At 33.8% G+C, this 22,793-nt stretch overlaps 1 long non-coding RNA gene across 2 annotated transcripts in view; it reads right to left on the reverse strand.

The window, feature by feature from the left end:
- The window catches only part of LOC113237891, a 154,368-nt gene that overhangs the window by 51,237 nt on the left and 80,338 nt on the right, over window positions 1-22,793 (reverse strand). For both annotated transcript variants that reach the window (XR_003311072.1, XR_003311071.1), the window contains one exon: window positions 6,911-6,951. This is a non-coding gene — a long non-coding RNA (uncharacterized LOC113237891). The remainder of the gene's footprint in view (window positions 1-6,910; window positions 6,952-22,793) is intronic.

A 22,793-nucleotide genomic window follows, 5' to 3' on the forward strand; every position in this document is an offset into this window, starting at 1 on the left:
AAAAGTATTGACGTAAATCAATTTACCCTATTCATTTTATTACTTAAAATGGTTGCTGCAACTTTTGTTATTATTTATATTATTATGTCTGATCTCAGGCTCAGAACATTTTAGTAGCAGTAGAGCTCCTTGTGCAAGAGTTCGTCCAGCGAAGTACTGTCACCTTACTTATTTCTGTTGCCAAGCAGTATGAGAATCACTGCGTTCTGAATGGTAAAGGTGCTGATGAAATTACAAGCACATGGTGGTGTCAAGTCATGGTCAGGGCGACAGGCGCAATGGTAGCCCCTTGTATCTTTGCGATTTAAAGCTCTAAGCGGCACTGCAACGGTCATGGACAGCTGTGTCGCTTCCCATCAAGCGTACTACCTACTAATTTGTCCTATCATTTGGTATCGTTATTACAAGAAAGTAAGTTGAATGATCACCTTAAACAACACCTTGTTTATTTATATCGTCGTTATTAAATAAATGAATTTATTATTATTATTATTATTTTATCAGTTTGGTACAAAATTTAATATTGAAGTCGGTTTATATATTATACCTTATAAACTTTTTTCAGTATACAAGCTGTTATACCGGTACAATTATTTTTCGCAATGTTCTTAGTAAATTGTAACATTGAATGTGATTAACATACAAAATCGTTATTGGATAAAACATAATACTAAATATTAGCACATACATTTTGTATTTGTATATTAATTAGTAACTACTACGGATAATAGGTATAGTGGGGTAGATATCATTGCTGTAAACTGTTAACAAACTTGATTTTTGGCATTTTGAATTTAAAAAAATGGCATAGGTACCTCTTTCTTGCCGCTACAAAAACAATACAAGACAATAAAACAAACGTAAAGCAAGTATAAAGCATTATTAGCGCAGACATTTAAGATAAAAGAAAAACACAAAGTCTTCAAGTTTATTAATCAAATTTATAACTTCATAAAATTCGTAAAATTAAATACAATTGCACATTTCACATTAATTTCATTTCACAAATTAATTTCATTGGCGTATTATTTTAACTCGATCTTATCAGGACTTATTAATTTAGCAAAATATACTAAAAATATAATTTTTCGTAACAAGTTTGATAAGCGAAAGGAAACAAAAACCGTTACCATGCCTACAAAAACAAGTTTCATTAAAGTTACGCATGAAAACATTTTGGTTAACAAAGTTAATTTGTCTCTGTTGGGAATCGAACTCGTAAACAGTTATCGATAGGAAGGACAGTGTAAATGACACCTAAAAGTTTGCCAATACACGTTCAACCTCTTTACCTGAGTAGTTTGTTACCTGTTTTTATTAGAAAAGACACAATAAGAAGCGAAACACATGTTCGGAGGAAACGTCGGGTCTTGAAAGTTACATTTTTGCTGTTTTGTATCGGAATTTATAGTTGCAAGTACATTGGAAATATTTTATACAAACATTTATGCATACAATTATTATTCAGGAGGTCCAAGGTTCCATTCCCGCTAGAACAAATTTGGGATATTATCTTTTCGAAATTGGATCTTGGTCTGGGAGTTCTGGGTAGTGCCAAATCCGTCTCATTGAAATCCGTCTAGGTATACCCTGGGATAATGAGGTTCAACATTATGTTTAATGCCTTAAAAAATTGATATTATAATAAATCTGCCTGCGAATGAAAAAGTCAAGAAACTAGCCGTGTTCTGAAAATCTTATATAAGAAAAACCAGGCTACGTCGTACTCAAGGCAAATACAAGCGGTCGACTTATAATATTTTAAAAGTAAATTGAGAATACTCAGAAGGCAGGTGGGTAGGCCCTCTGCTTTATCTTAATATCGACTTTTCATCTGACGAATTTTCAAGAGTTGCTTTACCACGAAGACACTTTATTTGAAATTTAAACAGTAGTTACTAGATAACAACAACCGTAAGACTTAATTTGTGGTGAACATACTCGCATATTTATGTGCGCGTAGGTGTTTCTGCCTTAATTTAGGGAGGAAACCTTCTTTATACAGAGGTACGATTCCTTAGGATTTTAATAATTATCAGTGGGTCAGGCGAATAATCTCGTTAATGCATAGGCGCCTAAACAGTGGCGAATCCTAAGCAAACTCTCAAAAAACATTACGGGGTGCAAATAACAACGATCATGGCGTATGTAATGAAAATCTTGCATTGGGATTAGTTGTTGGGTGGATCGGCGCGCGCCGAGCGAGGGCGGTAATCGATGCCGGCAGGGACGCGCGCCCCGACGCCTCGCTAGACCGGCAGACGCCCAGAGACGCCGCGACTGGCCACACGTCTCCCACTCGCGCCACCCTATCCGTCACCATCCGTCAATGTTTACTGTCGGACGCCACGAACAGCTGACCGCACCGGTAAGTCACGTGCTCGCTCTAACCCCTTGACCATCTAATCAATCTCAGTCGCTGCTCTCCGTTCCCTCGCCGTTCTTGCAACTTCATAGGCATCTTTTGACTTGCACTACTTATTTGAATATTTTATGCGACTCGTTTGTCCATTAAAATCAATAAAAATTGCAACAGACCCGGTGTAATGCCCCGTTTGCATCGTAAATTATGAAAATAATGCACCCTTGCTCTTTCATACTTTTCTATTCATTGTGATATACACAGACGAATTCTTTATCTTTACGAGTGGTCGAAACGGCGACTCTTTTGTAATTTATCCTTTATATGCAACAAAGGATGGTGGACAAAAGGCTTTGACTCTGCGGGCGGTTGTGGTCCCACCTTCCTCAAAGGACAGTAAAAGACAAAAGCTCGTCCTGCTACTGGTTCGCAAGTTTGCGAAAATAATTTTTGCAAACCAATAGTCTTACGCCTGCAGCTCCCTCATTGGTCTTAGGTCGGACAATAGTCTATTTTGCATTGCAAAACGCACAATGCCGTTTTGAATTTTTAAAAACAATTTGTCTATACTTACTTATTTACAATCGCACATACCTTTTCCGAGTACGCCAGAGGCGGTTATCGGGTAGAAGAACTTATGTGCTATCAGTGTTACCCTTTTCGGTTTGAAAACCCAAGCGTGTTGTAAATCGGTTGTTTTATTTTATAGATGGTGGACCCCGAGGGGCAGCGGGGCGTTGGAATCGAGCGCTACTTCGGTCGGTGAGCTTTTAAGATATTGCAGAGCGCCTCGATATGGTGTGAAAATGCCACAATTGAATCGTAAACTTTCGATTTGCGGCAACGTGGCCTCTTAAATTTAAATTAGGCTTTATTAACATCTTTGTCGAGAATTCGGTTGAACATAATATTCTAGTGTTTCAGACTGGAGCGCTTCGTTCTTCTTTGTCGAGGAGAAGACTTGAGAAGAGAAGATATCGTGTCGCCTTCTGTACGTATACTGAATGTATCCTGAGTGCCTCATTCTTTCCGGTATACCTTCAGTATACGTAACAGAGGATGACACCGGTCGTCTAGAAGAAGAACCGAAGATATCTTGAAGATTATTTTCTTATCTGTGATCCTGTTTTACTTATTGTCATTTTTGTGTCATTGTACATAAGATACTATAATACAATTGTGATTTGTATAAGCCTTACATTAAAACATACAACGTATATACGTTACAGAGAATTTTATGGAAAATATTATGTAGATACAGTATTTGTACAATTATACACATATTGATCGTTTAATTGTTGTATAACTTGTATACTTACCCTGGCTATACACTTATCTTGTATTAGTTAACCCGAAATAATGCTAATTTAATAAAACTGTTATAAATATTTATTGTTTTATTTCAATAATAGAAATAGAATAATATTAAATAATTAACTAAGAGGTCAGCCAACCGCAACAATCGCTACAAATCTTTTTGTATTTATATTTTTTGTACATAATATTAAATTTTTTATTAAAGTTCTAAATTTGACTGTAATTATTCATGGCGCTTTGTTATAAAATATTTTTTTTGTGTCATTGTTTGAATTTGCGGCTGTCTGTTTACGTTATAAATAAGTAATATTGTTAAATAATAAAGTTTGCAAGTACAATCTATTTTATTAAATTAGCACCTGATCCCTAAACGTACACGAAATACAAACAAAATTTATGATAAAGAAAAATGAGAGGCTAGACATACAGTCATTCTAGTTTATAAAGACATATTATGAAAAACTACAAAGCACACTCCAGTAAGTATAGTTACAAAACCATTATTTTGGATAGTATAATTAATTATAATATAACAAAAACTCAGGCGACAGTAGTTTATGAAAGATATTATAGCACTACATTGTTTTTAAATCTCCTAAAAGAGTTACGTAGAAAGAAATGCGCCTGCGTGTATTATATTCCGACACTTCAATTCTACTTACAATTATAACCAATTTAGTAATACTCATTATAAATTCATATATAGATACAAAACAAATGGGTTAGATTCCCGTTGAAACACTTAACGTAGAATTTTCATGCGTCATTTTTCCATACGACATCATACCAATACAAGCTATTACCTGAAGTATACATACATTTATACATATTTATCAATTATAGTTAACAATAGTAATTGATTCTTCAATTTACAAGCACGTGCGAAGAAAATAAAAATAACAAGTTTTAATGCCCATAGATAGTGGTGCCATCTTTGTTGACAAGGCGGAACTTTTACAATATTATACTGAGTGGAGTTGATACTTCGGCTGAGGTAAAGATTGGACTGGTATAGTAGGCAAAACCAATGCATAAATATTTAAATTATAATACGACAATGGTATTATAATTGCCAACACAAAAAAATGTATAGAATTTAACATACTGACAAACACAGTAAATGCTATTAAATGAAGGTACATAAGTAAATTATTAGTTGGTTAAATTGATATACAATATATAAAAAAATATTTTTAAATAGTATTTATATTTTTAATGTTTTTTTTAAACAGTATTTATATTTTTAATGTTGATAGATTCACATGTTTACTGAGAGACAGTTCTGTGATCTAGACAATAGATACAGTAAACCTAGGTGCATCACAATACAATATTAATAAAACAAAACAAGAGAACCTGGAAAACAAAATATTAGAAGTACAAATATCCTTTAAACACAATATTCTTTTACATGCACCATCTGTGGATCAGTTTTGAAAGGAATACCATAAAGTCATTGTTTCAGCGGTGAAAGTTAGAAACCCCTTCCGCATAGAGGTGCATCCAGGAAGAATAGAAATTGTAACAAAAAAGAGAAAGTTTGTAAGGTAAAAAAATATTTAACTGACCAATGAGAGAGCTGAATTGAAACTTTCTAATTTGGAAAAGAATATGTCACATTTTTGGGCCAGTCATTTGCACGGTAGCTTTGGTGGTAGAAAAGTGATTACAACATTAACGTAATAGATCGAGTTGAGGTTTTGAAAGTGGTTGTTTATAACATTGATGTGAATGAAAGTATTACGTAATATACTTATATAGAGAGCGTTTCTGTGTATGAAGAGCTTGTTGTAGGCATTACAAGAAGAGAAGACTTGAAATAAATAAACAGTGTTGAAAAGGCGACCTTGATTTGAAGGTGAGTATGAGTTAAAAATATACCAAATAACCTTGTTTTTAAATACCTTTCTATGAAAACGACCAAAAGCATGTATAAACAGTAAATATTCATAAACATACAAACAATGGTACCTATATTTTTATAAAAACATATCCAAGTAGGTCAGCAGAATGAAGAATTTTTACATTTTGTAATCAAATTTGCCAAAAGTTTTCCAACAAGATTCCAAAACAAGTACATCTTAAAAAACATTTCTGCTAACTCTACATATCTGGCATTCAGCCATTGCGGCGCGAATATAGCGGCACATCACCCAAAACCGGTCGCAGCATCGGACTAGTTAAGAGTAAGCGAGATAAATGTAACTTTGATTGTGTGGCTGCGAAACGCTCGTATCGAGCGAGCTGTTGTCATGGCAACAGACAATGGTTTTTGGGTGCATAATATTTTAGGCTGCGTCGGGGTGCGGGATAGCGAGCGGGGAAGGGGGTCGAGAGAGCGGCAGCCATCTTTAAAATTATATTTCCAGTTTGGAAGAACTCCTTCGATTCCACCGCTACTTTTTCCTTTGATGCTGAGCGTAAAGACTATGGATGCTTAGGTTATGCTCCTTTACAACATGTAATTTTTTAAAAAATATCAATAGTGATCGGTAGAGCCAACAGTCTCCATACGGGTTTTTTTCGTAACGGGGACTTAAGTTTCATTTCCTTAATAAATATTTGAATGCGATTAGCTTTAATCTTGAACATAAGCATTATAACCGACGAATACTTGGGTACCAGTTCGTAATTGATGATCACAAAGTTTACGACTGTATAGTTCAAAAGGCCTCATGTCTTATGTATAATTTTATTCCCCAACGAAAACTTAGAAATTGTCTATAAAATATGAATTTGATTAAGCAACATCAAAATATGATTTGATTATCGAGACCCAACCTAATCTTTAATTATTGATCTAATTATTTTATGACCCGGAATTACGTTTATATATCAAATAAAGCCATACCTCAACTGGCAATAATTACCCTTTTTCTGATTAGCAGGATACATTAACTTATATATGTAATCAATAGTTCAAAGCAAAATGAAAGTATCTGTCAATTTTCCGTATACTACGACGACAAGATGCCTCGTCTGTGGCTTACGTTCCCGTCGTAAAGCCTCCGATTAATGTCGATCCTCAAACAGCCTCCCTCGATTAAGCTATACCTGCCTTACAGATATTACAGACAAAAATATTTGTAGCGAAATTTTGTAAAAGATCTCTCTTTGTACCTATTGAGAAAGGGTTAAGTATATAGAAATTGATTTTTGAAGTGACTTGAGAAATGTATTCTCTATAAAAATTTTGTTCAGTATAGTGTCAATGAGTACGACAAAACTTACCTCTTACTACGTGATTCCAATTTCCAGGACCCAAAATCCATCTGTAAAGAAAAAAAACACAACTTTAATATTGAGAAAGTGGAGAGAGCAGTGCCTTTAAACCTTCTGCCATTTAATTTTCTACATTTCTTTAATGATAACAAGTGACGGGACGTACAAATTGTGCGCCTGGTTATAAACGACATGTCTGTTCATAACAGTTGTAGTGCCACTCAGAGGTTTAAATCACAAAGATCTGAGTGGCACTGCTACTGCGTCTGTCACCCACCGAGTGACCATAAGTTGACAAATGCCATATGTCTGTAATTTCACCAGCACCCTTACCTTTCAAAACCGAAACACAGTAGATAATGCTCACGTTACTTCTCGGCGGCAGAAATTGGTATCTAATTAATAATTAATTAACAAAATACTAATTTTATAACGTCTGCCGTCGTAAGCCGTGGTAGGTAGCCTAATGGTTTGACTACCGCCTCTCAAGTAGAGGCCATGGTTTCGAATCCGGACTCTGAGTTTCTTGAAATATACCTGCGTAATTTAATTTGAAATTTACTATGAGCTTTTCGGTAAAGAAAAACATTATGATGAACGTCGAAGCAGGTTCATAACCCAAAATGCATTGGGTTGCGGACTATGGCCTAAACCTTCGCCTGAGAGAAAACCCGAGTTCAGCAGCGGGATATAAATGGGTTGATGTCGATCTACGTTTGGACCGTGTTTTCAGTGTACGTTTTTAAGTGATTTGGAGAAAAAAGTACCTAATGCATTTCAAAACCATTTAGAACGAGTACCCTATAAAATGTAACATGAAGGGTGTGACAAACAATTGTAACCACGAGGTTGAAGTGGACATAGTTACTACATTTTATTAAGTCTATTACCCATTTCATCAACAACACAATCCCATTCTGATTACGGTCTTAGGCAATGATATAAAATTATATCTTTTCACGTAAATCATGTAGTCGTATTTATGTATCATTTGGTGAATAATTTATGCCATCGTAGCATTCGAATGTCCTTTGTGAGCCCTTTTGAAGGCCCATCTAACAAGAGGTTCAAATAATTTGATATTTTCGCAGTACCCAACGCCCTATGATATTTGTTCCGTCCAATTTAAACGTCATCACATATTTAGGCGTATCTCGTATAAATAGCAGGTCGTAAAATAAAATCACTTGCGTGGGGCAACATGCATTGAAGGGTTTTGTTATGTTTAGGTTCGACACACACCAGATTGAAAATTCGAAATTATTTCGTACGTTTTGTAATATTGTTTGAGGAACTCATAACATTTTCGTATCAAATATACATTTACATATATATCTGAGGCGGTATTTTTATAAGTACTTTTTATTGATATTATATTGCCAAAAAATAAATAAATAAGCAAGTAAACGAATATAAACTCGCCTACAGTTCGCAATTAGAAGTAAATGGAAGTGATAATTGTTTCTTAATTATTATTTAACGATTATTTATAAATGTAAATGCACTTAATACGTTGCTTTTAAAGTATTTTTTTTTTATTCTTTATTTAAATTTACCACTGTATTTATTTGTATGAGTATAAGATTGTGGATAAAAATAAATCTACAGTAAAGCTTTTTAAAAATTGACAATTATTAATGATTAGAAAACGAATATAAAATCACGGCATTTCTTTTTCCCACGACTGCGAGTTTAACAGCCATTTAGATTATTTTTCTTGAGTATTTATGCTATTTTATTGCTCATCGTTTTGTTCACATTGTCACTTTTTAAATATAGAATAAATTAGAGCCCAAATACTAATATTCTCTTTGGTCGTCCACTCATGACTATCGCCACCGTTAGAACATAATTCTAGAGTGGATAAACTGTTTCCACCTGCTTGTGATGGCTTCTGTCCTTGTTGTTAAAGATCAATATCTTATCCATCGTTGTCCATGATGTGGATAAAAGTCAATACATTTCCACGATACTGGTCAATTACAGCATAGATACCTACATTAAGATCTATAAAATTATTTTTTGTTTTTGTCAATAATATTAAATAATACACACATATATACTAATGAAAATGCATATAGGTATCGCACGTGAAACCAAATATTCTCGGAAATAAAAAATGATTGGATTGAGAAAAACAATTTGAAAATAATAAAAAAAATACTGAATGGATATTATTGCCAATAATGAGGTTATTTTTATTTATATGTAATAATTAGTTGTCCGCTTCTAAATGGGAATATAAATTTATTGGCTCCATTCAGTAATTTTTTGAACTTTCAATACGTGTTTTCACAATTCCAACATTTTTGAGTTACGGCAGTACTTGGTTTCATGTGCGTTATAGACTTTGTTTATTAATGTGCTGTCAATGTCTCTTCATATTTTGATTTAAAAAAAATAGTTATTAATGTATATCCACTCCTTGTCCACGATATTCGGTATCCTACTGGATATTTTGTCCCTCGTTCACATGTTCCTGCAATACAATTTCCAAGCTAATAGTATAGATACATTTTCGTCGCTTTTGGCGCCTCAACTCACTTTGTGTGTACAGCACGTCTAGACAGGAGTTCTCCATTCGATGCTCGGTCAAAGGCCCGGGCGAAAGGTCATAACGAAATTGAAAACAAAATTAATTCCAGCAATAGTTACATTTTTGAAGTCGAGAACAGCCTAAATATATACTCGTAAGACGAATGTCGAACTGTTGAAATTATTTTTGATGAAATCAATTTTCTTAGTGAAAAACGTTTTTTCATTCGTTTTTATTCAGAGTGTTTATTTTTGTACGAAATTTGAAAAACAAGATGATAAAAGTTTAAAAGTAGGAACGTAGGTCTCACTTCGGTCTTACCTTTGTTGATATTTTCACTACAATTGTTGTTTTAATATCACACGGCTTATTTATTCTTAACAGTTTCTTTGTATTTAAAAAAACAAACAAGAAACAATAGCGAGCACTTTCCTTTGGCGGCTGAAACTCTGTTCAGTTTCAAAGCAACATTGTATTAATACGGACCCGTTTTTAATCTAGTCATATAGGCCCTTATCGACTGATAATATTAAAGTGTAAAATAGTTGTTTTATGATTTCTCGGATATCTATTATAGTACAAAACACAGAATACATTAGCGAACAAAGTGTTATAGACACTATCCTGTAAAATATTAAAATGTAAATAAGTGGGGGGACAAACACACATAGTTCTTTTTTATAACATTGACTATAACAGAGTTGTCTTGATAAACAGGAATGTGAAGCAAGACTTTAAATCCTATGATGTAAACCACATTATACAAAATTACATGTTTGTGTTTTTTTTTTATTCCTATGGCTCTCTATTTATTACTATGTCTCGTCTATACAAAAATTGGTAGGTACTTAAATATATTTAAAAAAGATAGGAAGAAAGGAATGTAAATTTATTCTACGCGGGGAAGGTTCATGCGACCCCATTGTAATATGTTTCAGATAATAGGGACCATTTTTACGCCTAAGTTGAGGACACCTGATGCCTGCAGTTTGGGGGAAAATTTTCTTTTTAATTTTGGGATTATTAGACTATTGGTACTTCGTTTGTTTATCTTCCAAACAATGTCAAGGTATACAATTGTTTAATTTCTGTTACACCCTTGGGAGAGACAACATTACCATCTTAAATTAAAATTTAACCTTTGAAAGAGTCTGAAAATCTGTATTTGAATAGAATTTAAATTCAGACTCAATAAGTACGTACCAAAATACATAGTAAGTTTCATAGAAAAGAAAAGTAGCTATTATACAGCGAGAAACTTAAATTTTCAGTTTAGTTTCAAATATCTATCTATAAGTATACCAGCTGGGCTTTCCTGTACTAAACACAAGGGCGTGAAAATATATTAACAACGACAGAACATGTTGCTGTATCGACTTAATAGCTTTGCCTCCCCTGGATAAACGAGCTCCCTACTTTGCGCTCGAAATTTGGCAAACTACATGCCTAAAGACCTTTAGACGGTTTCATTATGAGCAAACCGCTTATGGCGTTTTTATGTAGTCGATATTCCTCTAAAATTTTCGATTCATATATTTCAAGAGATAATGTTTCCGAGAAAATGACAGACTATGATTGAAACGTAGCAAGAACATACATTCTTACATTGAAACGGCTATATAGGTATTTAAGTAGCATTTCTCTTTTCTCTAAAATGACATTTATGTTATACGTACTTTCGACAAAACATTTTGCCTTTTAAAGCCCTATACTAAACGTCAATCGTTTCTAGCAAAAACTCCAGTAAGAAATAAAACTGTAACTTTTAAAGACAATTACATGCCATTTTCTCTTTGCCGCTAGCTACTTCGTGGAATGTTCTTTTACCCTTGACCTTTTGGAATGTCAGAAGCAGATAGTTTAAGAAAGATTAGAAACACTTTCACGGTTACATAATCGCTTTCGATTAACGTGAAGTTGCTTTTGGTACTATGTACCCAAATCAAATTTTAATGACAGTAAAATTTAACCAAATAATCGGTTAATTTACAAAAAAAAAATTATTTGAACTCAGTCTAAACTGATCGCTAATTCTATTCTTTCACATATTTTGTATCCTATGTAGGTATGTTGTTGCAATATATATATTTATGTTATTTACGTCGTCTTTTAAACACAAATATGTTATTCATGTTTTCGACAGCTCCGAGTTTCTCTTATTAAAATGAAATGAAAATAATGATATATATTAAACGTATTTGTGACTGAATTGAATTGGAACATACGTTTCTTTCGTATATAAAAAAGAAGCGAGCTGACAAAAACGCCCTGTCATAAAATTCTCCACTAGATCCCCAGGAGTGGGAAGTAATGACCCAGTTGTAAAGGTTTTTTGACCTATCCGCTTTGGAGCTACTGATACGTCGAGGAATTTTGTTTTATATTTTGTTGTTCTACTTTTATATATGTATATTTAGGCTTATATAGCGGAAAAAAATGAGGAGAATTTCGTTTCTTTAGTTCTTAAATTGAAAGGAGCTTTTTTTAAAGTGACGTTAGTAGCTAACTTATTTAGTTAAAAACATAAAACATTCACAACAACTTTATATCTTTAATTAGTGTATTCTATCTTATTTCGTATATTACAGCTGAATTATGAGTAACATAAAATACTCTCAAATTGTTGAATGTACATAATCGTATTTCAACTTAGTTGACACATTACAATTCAAATTAAGTTACGACACCGCCTAATTAACACCTGTTTTTCTGTCTTTCCCTTACAGTAATTAGAGTCGCCTTTCCTCTGTTACCTCAATATAAATGTCGGTACTGTTTATAAAGGTCGTTTTTAGACACGGGTTCTCTAATTATGTTAATCTCAAAATAAAGTTATGCAACCGCACTTGTAAGGGTCGGTCCCTACCGTACTTATGGCTACGTTCTGCACACTCACCCTCTTCTCTTTGCCTTTATACAAATGAGATATTTGTTTGCAGATACCTACGTAGCTTAGGTAGATATTTACCTGACTACGACTGGAAAACAAATGTATTGGAGGGTAGCTATAAGCTCATTTGTGTTATATAATTATTTGTGAAGTGTAAGTGTTATGTCGCATAATCATACATAATGACAATTTAAGAGGGTATTACGTTAGTTATAGGTACGCTACATTACATTGTCGACCCTAATAAATAAATGTAATGATACGTGTATAAATGTACTCAGAGGACTGGAATATGATCCGAAATTCATGTCGACGGCTTCAAATATAAATGAAACGTTGACGCGATGATGTAAGTGCCGGATGGAATACTTTATAAATGTACTACTCATAATAACTTACATAATAAAGATTTCATATATGTTCTCAACGCAATCTTTATTAAAATAGCCTTTGCCATTCAGAAATGAAGGAAATATTCTAATAAATAAGTAGTACCAAAAGGAAGCAGAGAAGAGCTTTGTTTCATTAACTAATTATATTTAGTTATTTGGTCTTAGCGACGTACTCATAGATGCCAAAATAACAAAAGTACTCTTGCTTGCAAAAGAACAGCTCTGGTTTACTTCGTTTTAGTAGAGAACAGGGTAAATATACAATCTTTGAAGGACAAATGAATTTTGTTGCGAAGCCTTTGTTATAGAAAAGCCTTCTCATAAAGTGACCATCGTACATTTTTTGCTTATTCTTTTCTAGCTTAATCTAAACTTCTAAACTAAAATCTTCTTGTATCATATGGTCATAACAATGGTATTATATATTATATTATATAAATCTGGAGAGTTTCGTTCAAATATAACCGAGGTGCGCCCGGCGAAAATGAGGGAGGGTAAGGTTGGAAAATAAGCAGATTTAAATTGGTATATTACATAAATGGAGTACGAAATTAATGTCATTTATTAGCAAATTGTATTAAAAAATAACTCCTGAATTGATGAAATTTCTAAATTTTTTAAAAACACATTTATCAAGGCTGAGTATGAGTCTCCGCCAAGAAGAGGGTTTAGGACGTATTTTCAACGGGCAAGTTTCGGTTTGCGGCGAGTATTGACTTATTGTTCACAATTGTATACTTAACTTAAAACTTATTCATGCCGCCACAGGGATTCAAACCATCGACCTCTATCTACATTGAAAATCAATCGTTCCCCCACTGTGCTACCGGTCGTGAAAATTAAAAACACTTATAACTATAAAAAATTAAGCACATTTGAATTAAACATTTGAGCTGCATTTGGTTTTGTAAATATGCCTTATATTAATGATGAAGACTCCCCAGTCGTCTAATTCCAGAATTAAATACAGTTTCTAAAGTTAATATCCTTGTACCTGAAATGAAAATCAAAGGGTCTTAGGCTAAAACGTAAGAAACGAACTTTGATTTCGGCTGAGCAAAGATAGTGAGCTAATCAAGTTTTTCGTATTTATAAAGCGAACTCGGTCTAAGTTTGAGCAAGAACTTACTTACGAAATATAAATACGAAAAAGCTGATTAGCTCGCAATTTTTGTTTTTTTTACGATATTAAGCGACGGGAGGAACAGTTGTAAGCCTGGTGATAAGCGACACGCCTATTCATGACAGTTACTATGCCACTTAGAGCTTCAGCCACAAATCGCAAAGATCTATGGGGTACTACCGCTGACCCGTCACTCTGAGACATAAGTTGACCAGTTGCATGTGCCTATAATGTTACCAACACCCTTCCCTTCAAAACCGAAACGCAGTAATGCTTACATTACTACTTGACGGCAGAAATAAGTAAGGTGGCAGTACTTTCCTGAACGAACTCTTTCACAAGGAGCTCTACTGTTACTTAGTCGAAGTCAAAGCTCCTTTTATAAATCTCAGCTCAATTCCAGGTTTTCTCTATTAGAGCTCGTCTGGTCAATAGACAGGTAAACAAAAAAATACGAGTCCTCTGTCTTCCAGTCCGTCAGCCGGCCAGCCATATGTAGCATACAGGCGTCAATAAAAGGTCACTACTTAACTTAACTTATCACAATTTTAATAAAAAGTATAATTTTATATTCACAAAAGGCATGGATCGAATATTTTTATCAAACATTACATTTTGCCCTTTTAACCGCATCGCCAACTGCGCGGGATAATAAAATAATATGCAATGAATATTAAATGCAAGATCGAACAAGGTTTGCTTTAAGGGCGAACGGTAAATATACAATTATATATCATTTTGTATACACTAAGAGAATCCATGATTTCGTTTTTTCATATTGGCATTGAATTAGAAAGGCTCTCTGACTGTGAGCTTTAATGTCTTAATTATGCATTCCATTTAAGGTAGGTGTATATACATGTTTTCGTTTATGTTTGACGTGTACAGGATATCGAATATTAAAACATAATAAAGGTATGAATTAATTGTAAACAGCACATACTCTGTGATATACGAGCATGTTACTTAAAATGTTGAGCGCATTTGCCTGTTTTAGTCGTTGTGTTTTGTTAAATTAAAAGAAACCCTTTTCCATATATTCCATTATCAAATTGGCTTAAAATTAACACTTCTTGATAGTTGATGTTACTCAGTATTTGTAAATGTATAGAATACATAACAAATGTGTGAATAGCATTTGCATCACTCCCAATTTAAGCTTTGGATTGAAAATTTTAAGTTCATCTGAAAATTGTGATATTATAGTTATTTGCTCGTCACAATCTTTTTTGTATACCGTACAAACCCTCTGCAGATATGTCGTGCAGATAACAACTATCAACACAAATTGTAACCCTTGTTCCATCCGCCAAATTGGATGAATTTCCACGCAAAATTTTAACACTAAAGGCTTGTAAACAACCGTTTTACATTATTAGGCCCTCTTCTACAGCTGTGAATGGGTTGAATAAATAATAGTATTTTGTTTTGTTAACTATTTTGTATTGAGACAATACACGAAATTAAATTACACATCTTACACACATATATATACACATTAAATTTACAGTAGAAGAAAAAACATACTGTAAATTTGTGTGTATCAAAGTACTATTAATAAACCGTGGTAGCCTAATAGTTTGACCTACCGCCTCACAAGAAGAAGCCGTGAGTTCGAATATGGGCTCACAGCTCTAGTCTCTCGGAATGTATATGCGAAGTTTAATTTTAAATTTACCTTGAGCTTTTAGGCAAAGGATAACATGGTGATGAAACTTGCACGTCGAATAAGGTTCACAACCCTCGGAAAACGTATGAAGTTCCCAACCGGCGTGTGACCAATGAGAATAGACCCGTGCCCGGCAGTGGGACGTATAAATGGGTTGATGAGGTAAAGTACTTCTTAGATTATTCTTTCTTTTTTTATTGATATTAAAATTTAAAAAAGAATGACTCTATTTTAAGGTAGCATTTTTTACCTACAACAAAAAAATAATTCTATTTTAAGTAGCTGTACGGCAGGCATACCTTCATTAGGCCCTATCGTGTGTATATAACATTAAGATTAATTAAGTAAACGATTATCTTTTAAATTATAGTAGGCAAAAATCATAGTACTTAAATGCTTTCAGAAATAAAAAGTAAACACGCACGTGTAAGCAAATAGAGAAAAAAACGTTAGCAGTTGACGAATTATAAATAGTCAGCGGACAAAGTCAAAGCCCTAATATCTTGCGCTCTACCGTACTTGGAAATATCTCATCTTCTGTTTTATTCCATGATAAAATTCAATCCTTAAATCCAAGACCGTAAAGTTGAACTTCTCATTACTGGTGAATGGTAAAGGCCCTAGTAAGTAGCCATGCCGCACTCGGGCTGATGACAGCGCGACCACAAGAATCGCTACGACGAATAATCGCTGCACGTTTTATAGGTCGTAATTGTTGTCATAAAATGGTAACAAAAGTTGTTTTTACGTTCGGCACGAGAGGTGTGTTTATCATCTGTAGTAAACAGTTAGAGTTACACGGCGATTATGTGGGAATCCACAATTTTTATGACAATTTAATTGTTTTAGTCCTATTTAAGTAACTTCACATGTTTTTTTTTCGGTAATTTAATTATATATTTATTAAGGCTACCATCAAACATGGACGTTGCTATTAAATAATCCACATTTATAATATATACTTAAATATGACTGTTAGTATAAGTATTCAGTACCTATGATTTTCACTGAAAAGTAAACGCCATTAGATATCAATAAAAAAAATTCTGCAGCAGTAGAGCTCCTCGTGAAAGAGTTCGTCCAGGGAAGTACTGCTACCTTACCTATTTCTGTCGCCGTGTTCCGGTTTAAGGGTAAGGGCTAGTGACATTATAGGCACATGGGACTTGTCAACTTATGTCTCAGGGTGATAGGCGCAGTGGCAGTGCTCCTCAGATCTTTGCGATTTAAAGCTCTGAGTGGTACTGCAACTATTATGGACAGGCGTGTAGTTTACCATCAGGCGCACGACTTGTTCGTCTCGTCATTTGATATCATAAAAAAATCAATTTTATAAATAAGTAGTTAAATAGGAATTTAAATAAATTAAAAGTAAGTTATAATTTTTACCAGGAGCTACATATTTAATTAACCTATTGAAAGAGTTGCATATCAGATAGGTCACAAATACTGTTCATCAAAGTGCACGTCACCGTAATAGAGAGGTTAACACAAAGCACTTTGCGATGGAATGGGATAAACAAAAATACTAAAGGATCACGTGATTATTTAGTTGAACCGTGAAACCTAATAGCGCATATAATTATGCACACAAATATTTTTACGCATAATCTAATGATACAAAAAGCATAGAAGTTCATGAATATGTTTTTTTCCTTTTCCCGACATTACAGTCAAAATGACACAACTCTTTTTTGCACACATTCCAAACCGTCCCGCATAACGCAGAGAACAAACAATCCTGTAACACAGCAAAACAATACCAAACAAACTCTGACAATAAATAACTTTAGTCGTATAGCTCATCCTAGATATAACAAATATACCTACGTAATAAAAAACATCGTACTATCCATATGATAAATGAAAGTTAGCTTTTCATCAAATAATAAACATATATCTTTCATCATATTAACGTTATTTGTAATGTAATTATTCATGTTCTATTTTGACAATATTACTTTTTGTTATTGTGAATATAAACACAGAAAAATCGTCATCGACCCGGTTGGACTTGAACCCACGTCCATATTGCAATATTACTTTTTCTTAATAACCTATTAATCTACCCAAAACTCTAAAATATCTGTATAGGAACGAATGATTCTAGAAAATTATTTGCCATCGGCATACATATAAGGCTTAGAAAATTCAACACATAGTTGTTTATGGGTAAACTGAATTAAACCGAACCTAGATGCGATCACTGCGGTTCTTCGGATGTGATTCAATATTTTTAACATAATATTATTATGTTGACTTAATAGCTAACCTAAACACAACAAAAATAATATGGTTATCTAGACATCAACAATATTTTTAATATTCTACAATGTAAGCAATCATTATGACGTAACTAACTTCAATTATATTAAGAGGAATATTTGATTATATCAAGTATAGTCAATTTAGACCTGTTGTTTATAATTTCATCTAAGTCTACGTTCGTTTATGATATAAAATTTTATAAAGGGATATTGAAGCTATCTGATTTTCCATTCCAGGATTACTAATATACTTATAGGTAGAGAGCAGATGGAGCGAATATATTAAAATATTTAATAAGGGTTCTGGCGAAACAGGCTTTGCGTCCCATCTGTGCGCAGAGGCCTCTACAATGCCGCATTTCCTCGAACACGACTTGGATTGAATAAAGTTTAATCTGAATTCTGCTATGTATACTTCCGCATGCGTCTATAAAGCCTGCGATTAATATAGAATACAAGGACGCGACATCCAAGACTCTTGACTATTATGACTGAGTTATGCTTCCTTGTTAGTAGCAGTAGAGCTCCTTGTGAAAAACTGCTGTCACCTTACGTATTTCTGCCGCAATAATGTGAGCTATACTGCGTTCCGGTTTTAGAGAGTAAGGGTGCTTGTGAAATTACAGGCACATGGGACTTGTCAATTTATGTTTCAGGGTGACGGGCACAGTGGCAATCCCCCTCAGATCTTTGCAATTTAACGCTCATAGTGGTACTGCAACTGTTATGGACAGTCTCTAGGTATTATAAAAAAGTCAATAATACGTTACATGAACTTATTGTAGTTTAGAAACCTGGTAAGGGTTATTTTCCGATTTGTAGGCGTAGTTTGACGTCCATCCTCGGGCGCCAACTGACTCACCGACTACGGCCGATTGTTCGGCACTAAACGTCGATGGAATCGGTAACTCAAGCATTTTATGGCCGACTTCAATAATATATGGGGCGTTGCGTAATTCTCCTTTAGCTTTGCCTTAAACAACGTTAGCGCAGATATTGGTTCGGAAAGTTTTTGTTGCCTATTTTATTACATAGTTACTAAACTCATACCTCGTTAATCGTCATTCAAATGTAATGAACCAGACTGTACGAAGCATCTAAGCGGTTTAATGAAAGCGCTCACCCGTTACCTTATTGCGTTTATTAAATGGAGGGTCGCTAGTAACCATAAATATTTAAGGTAGTTAATTCCACAATCCGCGGACATGAGTTGGTGCTTATTTTTTACACTATAAACAATTCCCGACAGTCGTTAACAAGAAAGATGAGCTCTAACAGCTTCAGTTTATGGACTATAAAGTTGTTGGCACGCGCCGTGACACTGCTACCTGATAAATTTGCACTATAGATGGGAACAAAGATTGTTATAATACGTCAATGTGGATATGTGTGAGAGTAGACAATGTTAACAGGTGCTGAATAAAATTAGAAACGAACGAACTGTGACTACCACTAAATGGACGAATAGCAACTGAATTGATGACTAACGGCTTCAGGAATGCGTTTATATTTGATATCTCTTCCCCGATTATGTAAAAACTCGTGTACCCAATTCAACCATTTGATTTGATCATTGATGTTTACTTTCATTTTAAAGAGTAGTGCGTATACAGTTGTAAATTGTTTCTACAAAGCAGATAGCAAAAGTCGGTTTAGTACACAATATTTTACTTTCGCGACAATAATGTCTTCACTACACACTATTTTATTACGCATTTATATACCGTTTCATATATTATTATCAAAATAATATAAATTTAAGAAGTTATTGTACTATAAAAACTGAAATAAACGTATTCTTTAGTATGAATAGTTGCCTTTTGGTCGCGGTCACACTGTGCGCGGCGTAATATGAAATGAATTCGTGATCAGAGTGCTACATAGATGCCGAAGTCTAGTTTTTTAACTATAATAATATAAATTAAACTCATTCAATTGCTGAAACATATAGTCATAATAGTCAATGTTTCTTCTCAATAGTTCATTCGCAAAAGTACGATTGGTTTTTTCCACCTAAATGCATCTACAAAAGTATCTATAACAATATCGATATAGAATCGAAAACCGACGTCGAGCGCAGGTAGGGAGCCAGATAGTTGGATTTATAAATAGGTAAAAAGCGTAAATAGAAGCGGTTGTATCGGCTTTGAGACTACCAATCGATACTAGATATCCCGACGCTATTTCAACACACGGCCTTTTACGCAACAACCGAAAATGTGCTCTGATTTTTAGGGAGCAGAGCAGAATTTTCATTAGCAAGGACCGGGAGATGTTTTCTTTTGGTTGTTATGAGTTTGGACGGAAGCAAACGCGTAATATGTGTGTTTGTGTACAGATAGTTAAAAGTTAAATACCAACATGTTGTCGGATCTTTTTCTAATCAAACTAATGGAAATAGCAAAGATTAGGGTTCGTTCGTAATGGTTTCTCTGTAGATTTATCTGCACGTATGTACGGAAGGACCTAATCTAAGAAGAATGATTTGGTTAATAAAAGTATTCCTTTATACAAATGGTCGTAGACAAAATATAAAACACGTTTAACGAATTGCCTATTGTTATTGCTGTAATTTATGTAATTTTAGCGTTAGATAAGAAATTATTATTGAACGTTGACGCCATTCAGTGGCGCCACATAAAATTTGATGATGTCACAAACCTTGCATATGAACTAAAAGGGTATATGTTCATATAGGTATACACGTTGTTGAAGAAGAGTGAAGAGAAATTCAAAAAATCCTTTCAATAATACACTGTCAAACTTTTTCCATTATAGGCAAACATTCGGTCCGCGTATCACGTTCTTTTATGTAATAAATTCAAACGTATATGTGATCAGATAGTATTAACTTTATAAATAAAATTTGTTTTTGCTACGACATCGCTTTTTTAAATACTCCAACACGTAAAAAAATAGTAGATATTTCACTCATATATTATGTAGGTACATAAGTAGTCAACTTGTTATAGATTTCCCTAAAGTACCTGAAACATTTTTAATTTATCTTCTTTTTAAGAAAATTTTCTGTCACTGGCAACGGCGGCAGCCGTTATGGACGAACTTTAGGGAACGAGTCCCGTCTTAAATAAAATCTTAAAACTTTTATCTTTTACTTTGATAAGGTATTTCGGGTAGAATTTCTATTACTTATACTTTTGCCGCACCAGAATGCCTTTTGTGAATTACAAAAAAGTGTAATCAGAATGCTAGTTTTTTCTACATGCATTCGAATTTCTGCAAAAGCAAAGCGAATTGCTAAAATGGCGGCCAAGTTACAATTTTACTTCTTATTCGATTTAAAACCATAAGAGGACTGAACTTACAAGTATAAGTTTTGTGCCAGTAATCTAATAATTAATCGTTAACGTTCCGAATTGGAGACTTTATTTGCAGATTCATAATTTTCGTACCCAACATTAAATTGATTCGAAAAAAATCATTGGTCTGTTTTACGACCAAAATTATATTAATCCTCTCGGTCAACGGTTATAATCAAAGTACTTTTTGCCAATCAAAAGTTGAATAAAAAGAGTTTTGGTTGAAAAGTGCTTTTTACCAATCAAAATTTCAACCAACACTAAATTTCAGAAACACCTTAAGAATTTTATTATTCCAAAAATAATAATTGCGTAACGAGCATACACGTAGACCGTATTGGGTTCAATGTAACATTGATTTGAAAAAGAAAAATCTTATAGCGAATTACAATTCTTTTACGATCAAAATTTTATAGCATTTTTATGGTTTTCCAATTGCTCTCGGTTGACAATCCGATTCGTGTAAATTCTAGCAAAATATGCGTGTGAAGAGTCCAAAGCTATTAAAATGCTAATTGAAAGTTAATTTACTGTCATTATAACGCCTATAGGAGGCTTCGCCTTGAGTAGGATGTAGTCTCTACTCAACCGGATTTCAAAATATAAGGCAGTTCTCATAATTCATTCCATTATTTATAACTCCACTTTGTATGTATTATGTTGAATATTTGACCATTTATATTTTTTTCATGCTAATTCTAGGCAATACATAAAAGCCCCGTGGGTATAATCCCAGACTACGTTATTGGCTTTAATGACTTCCTTGGTTATAGAATAAGGAAGAGAAACAATGCTGGACGTGGCGAAACCAATTTTGCATTGAACACACAATGAGATGTAGACGTACGCTCAGCATTAATTATATTAATTTTAGGTACGCGAGAGTGTTCCACAAGAGCGTACAATTCGGACAAAATTAAATCGTTACACACACCTGTTTTCAGCTTTCTAAGGATTATGAAATCCTTTACGATACGAAATTTGAACGCAACTTTTTGTTTTTAGATGAAATTAATTATTCCAGGGCAGCGGCGGCTTTCAGGTCCTCAATATATCACATCGAATGAAACTTATTAAACCTAGAGGGGACTAACTCATAATGAACATGAATAATCGGACGATTGGATACACATGTCGTCATGGATTTTGCTCATTATTTATTATAGCCCACATTTTTCCGACGCCCTCAGTTTTTCTTAAAAATATTTATCCAATATACAAAATCAGTGCCGCATCATTATTTATGAAAAATCGTTTCTCCTCAGAGAGTCCTCTATAAAAAGCTCATTTCAAATTAAAATTAAGATCTAGCGTAACTAAAGAAAATAATCTTATATTTTCTCTTTCGTCCACAGTCAAATTTGTTCTTAGACGCGATAATGACAAGACATTCTTTCGCTTGCATGTTTTTGCATTTACGACCTGCTTAAAAACGATAGCTGTCAAAATAAGTGATTGTTTTTTAAGATCCATTTATATGTAACACTATCTAAGACTGAATTATTGTATGTTAAAAGAATAACAAAACGTGAGGATATTTTAGACGCGTTAGATAATGTGTTAAGAGTCATTTAAGCCCATAGCACATTTCTAAAAGAGCTAGTTGTAACAACAAAGTTATACGATAAAAAAAATCTTCGAAGATTACATTCGGTTACATTACATTACATTACATTGTCAAATACAATATTTATA

The sequence above is a fragment of the Hyposmocoma kahamanoa genome, unplaced genomic scaffold, assembly GCF_003589595.1.
Source record: "Hyposmocoma kahamanoa isolate Upper Pololo Valley unplaced genomic scaffold, ASM358959v1 94, whole genome shotgun sequence".
In the NCBI taxonomy this organism is placed as follows: Eukaryota; Metazoa; Arthropoda; class Insecta; order Lepidoptera; family Cosmopterigidae; genus Hyposmocoma; species Hyposmocoma kahamanoa.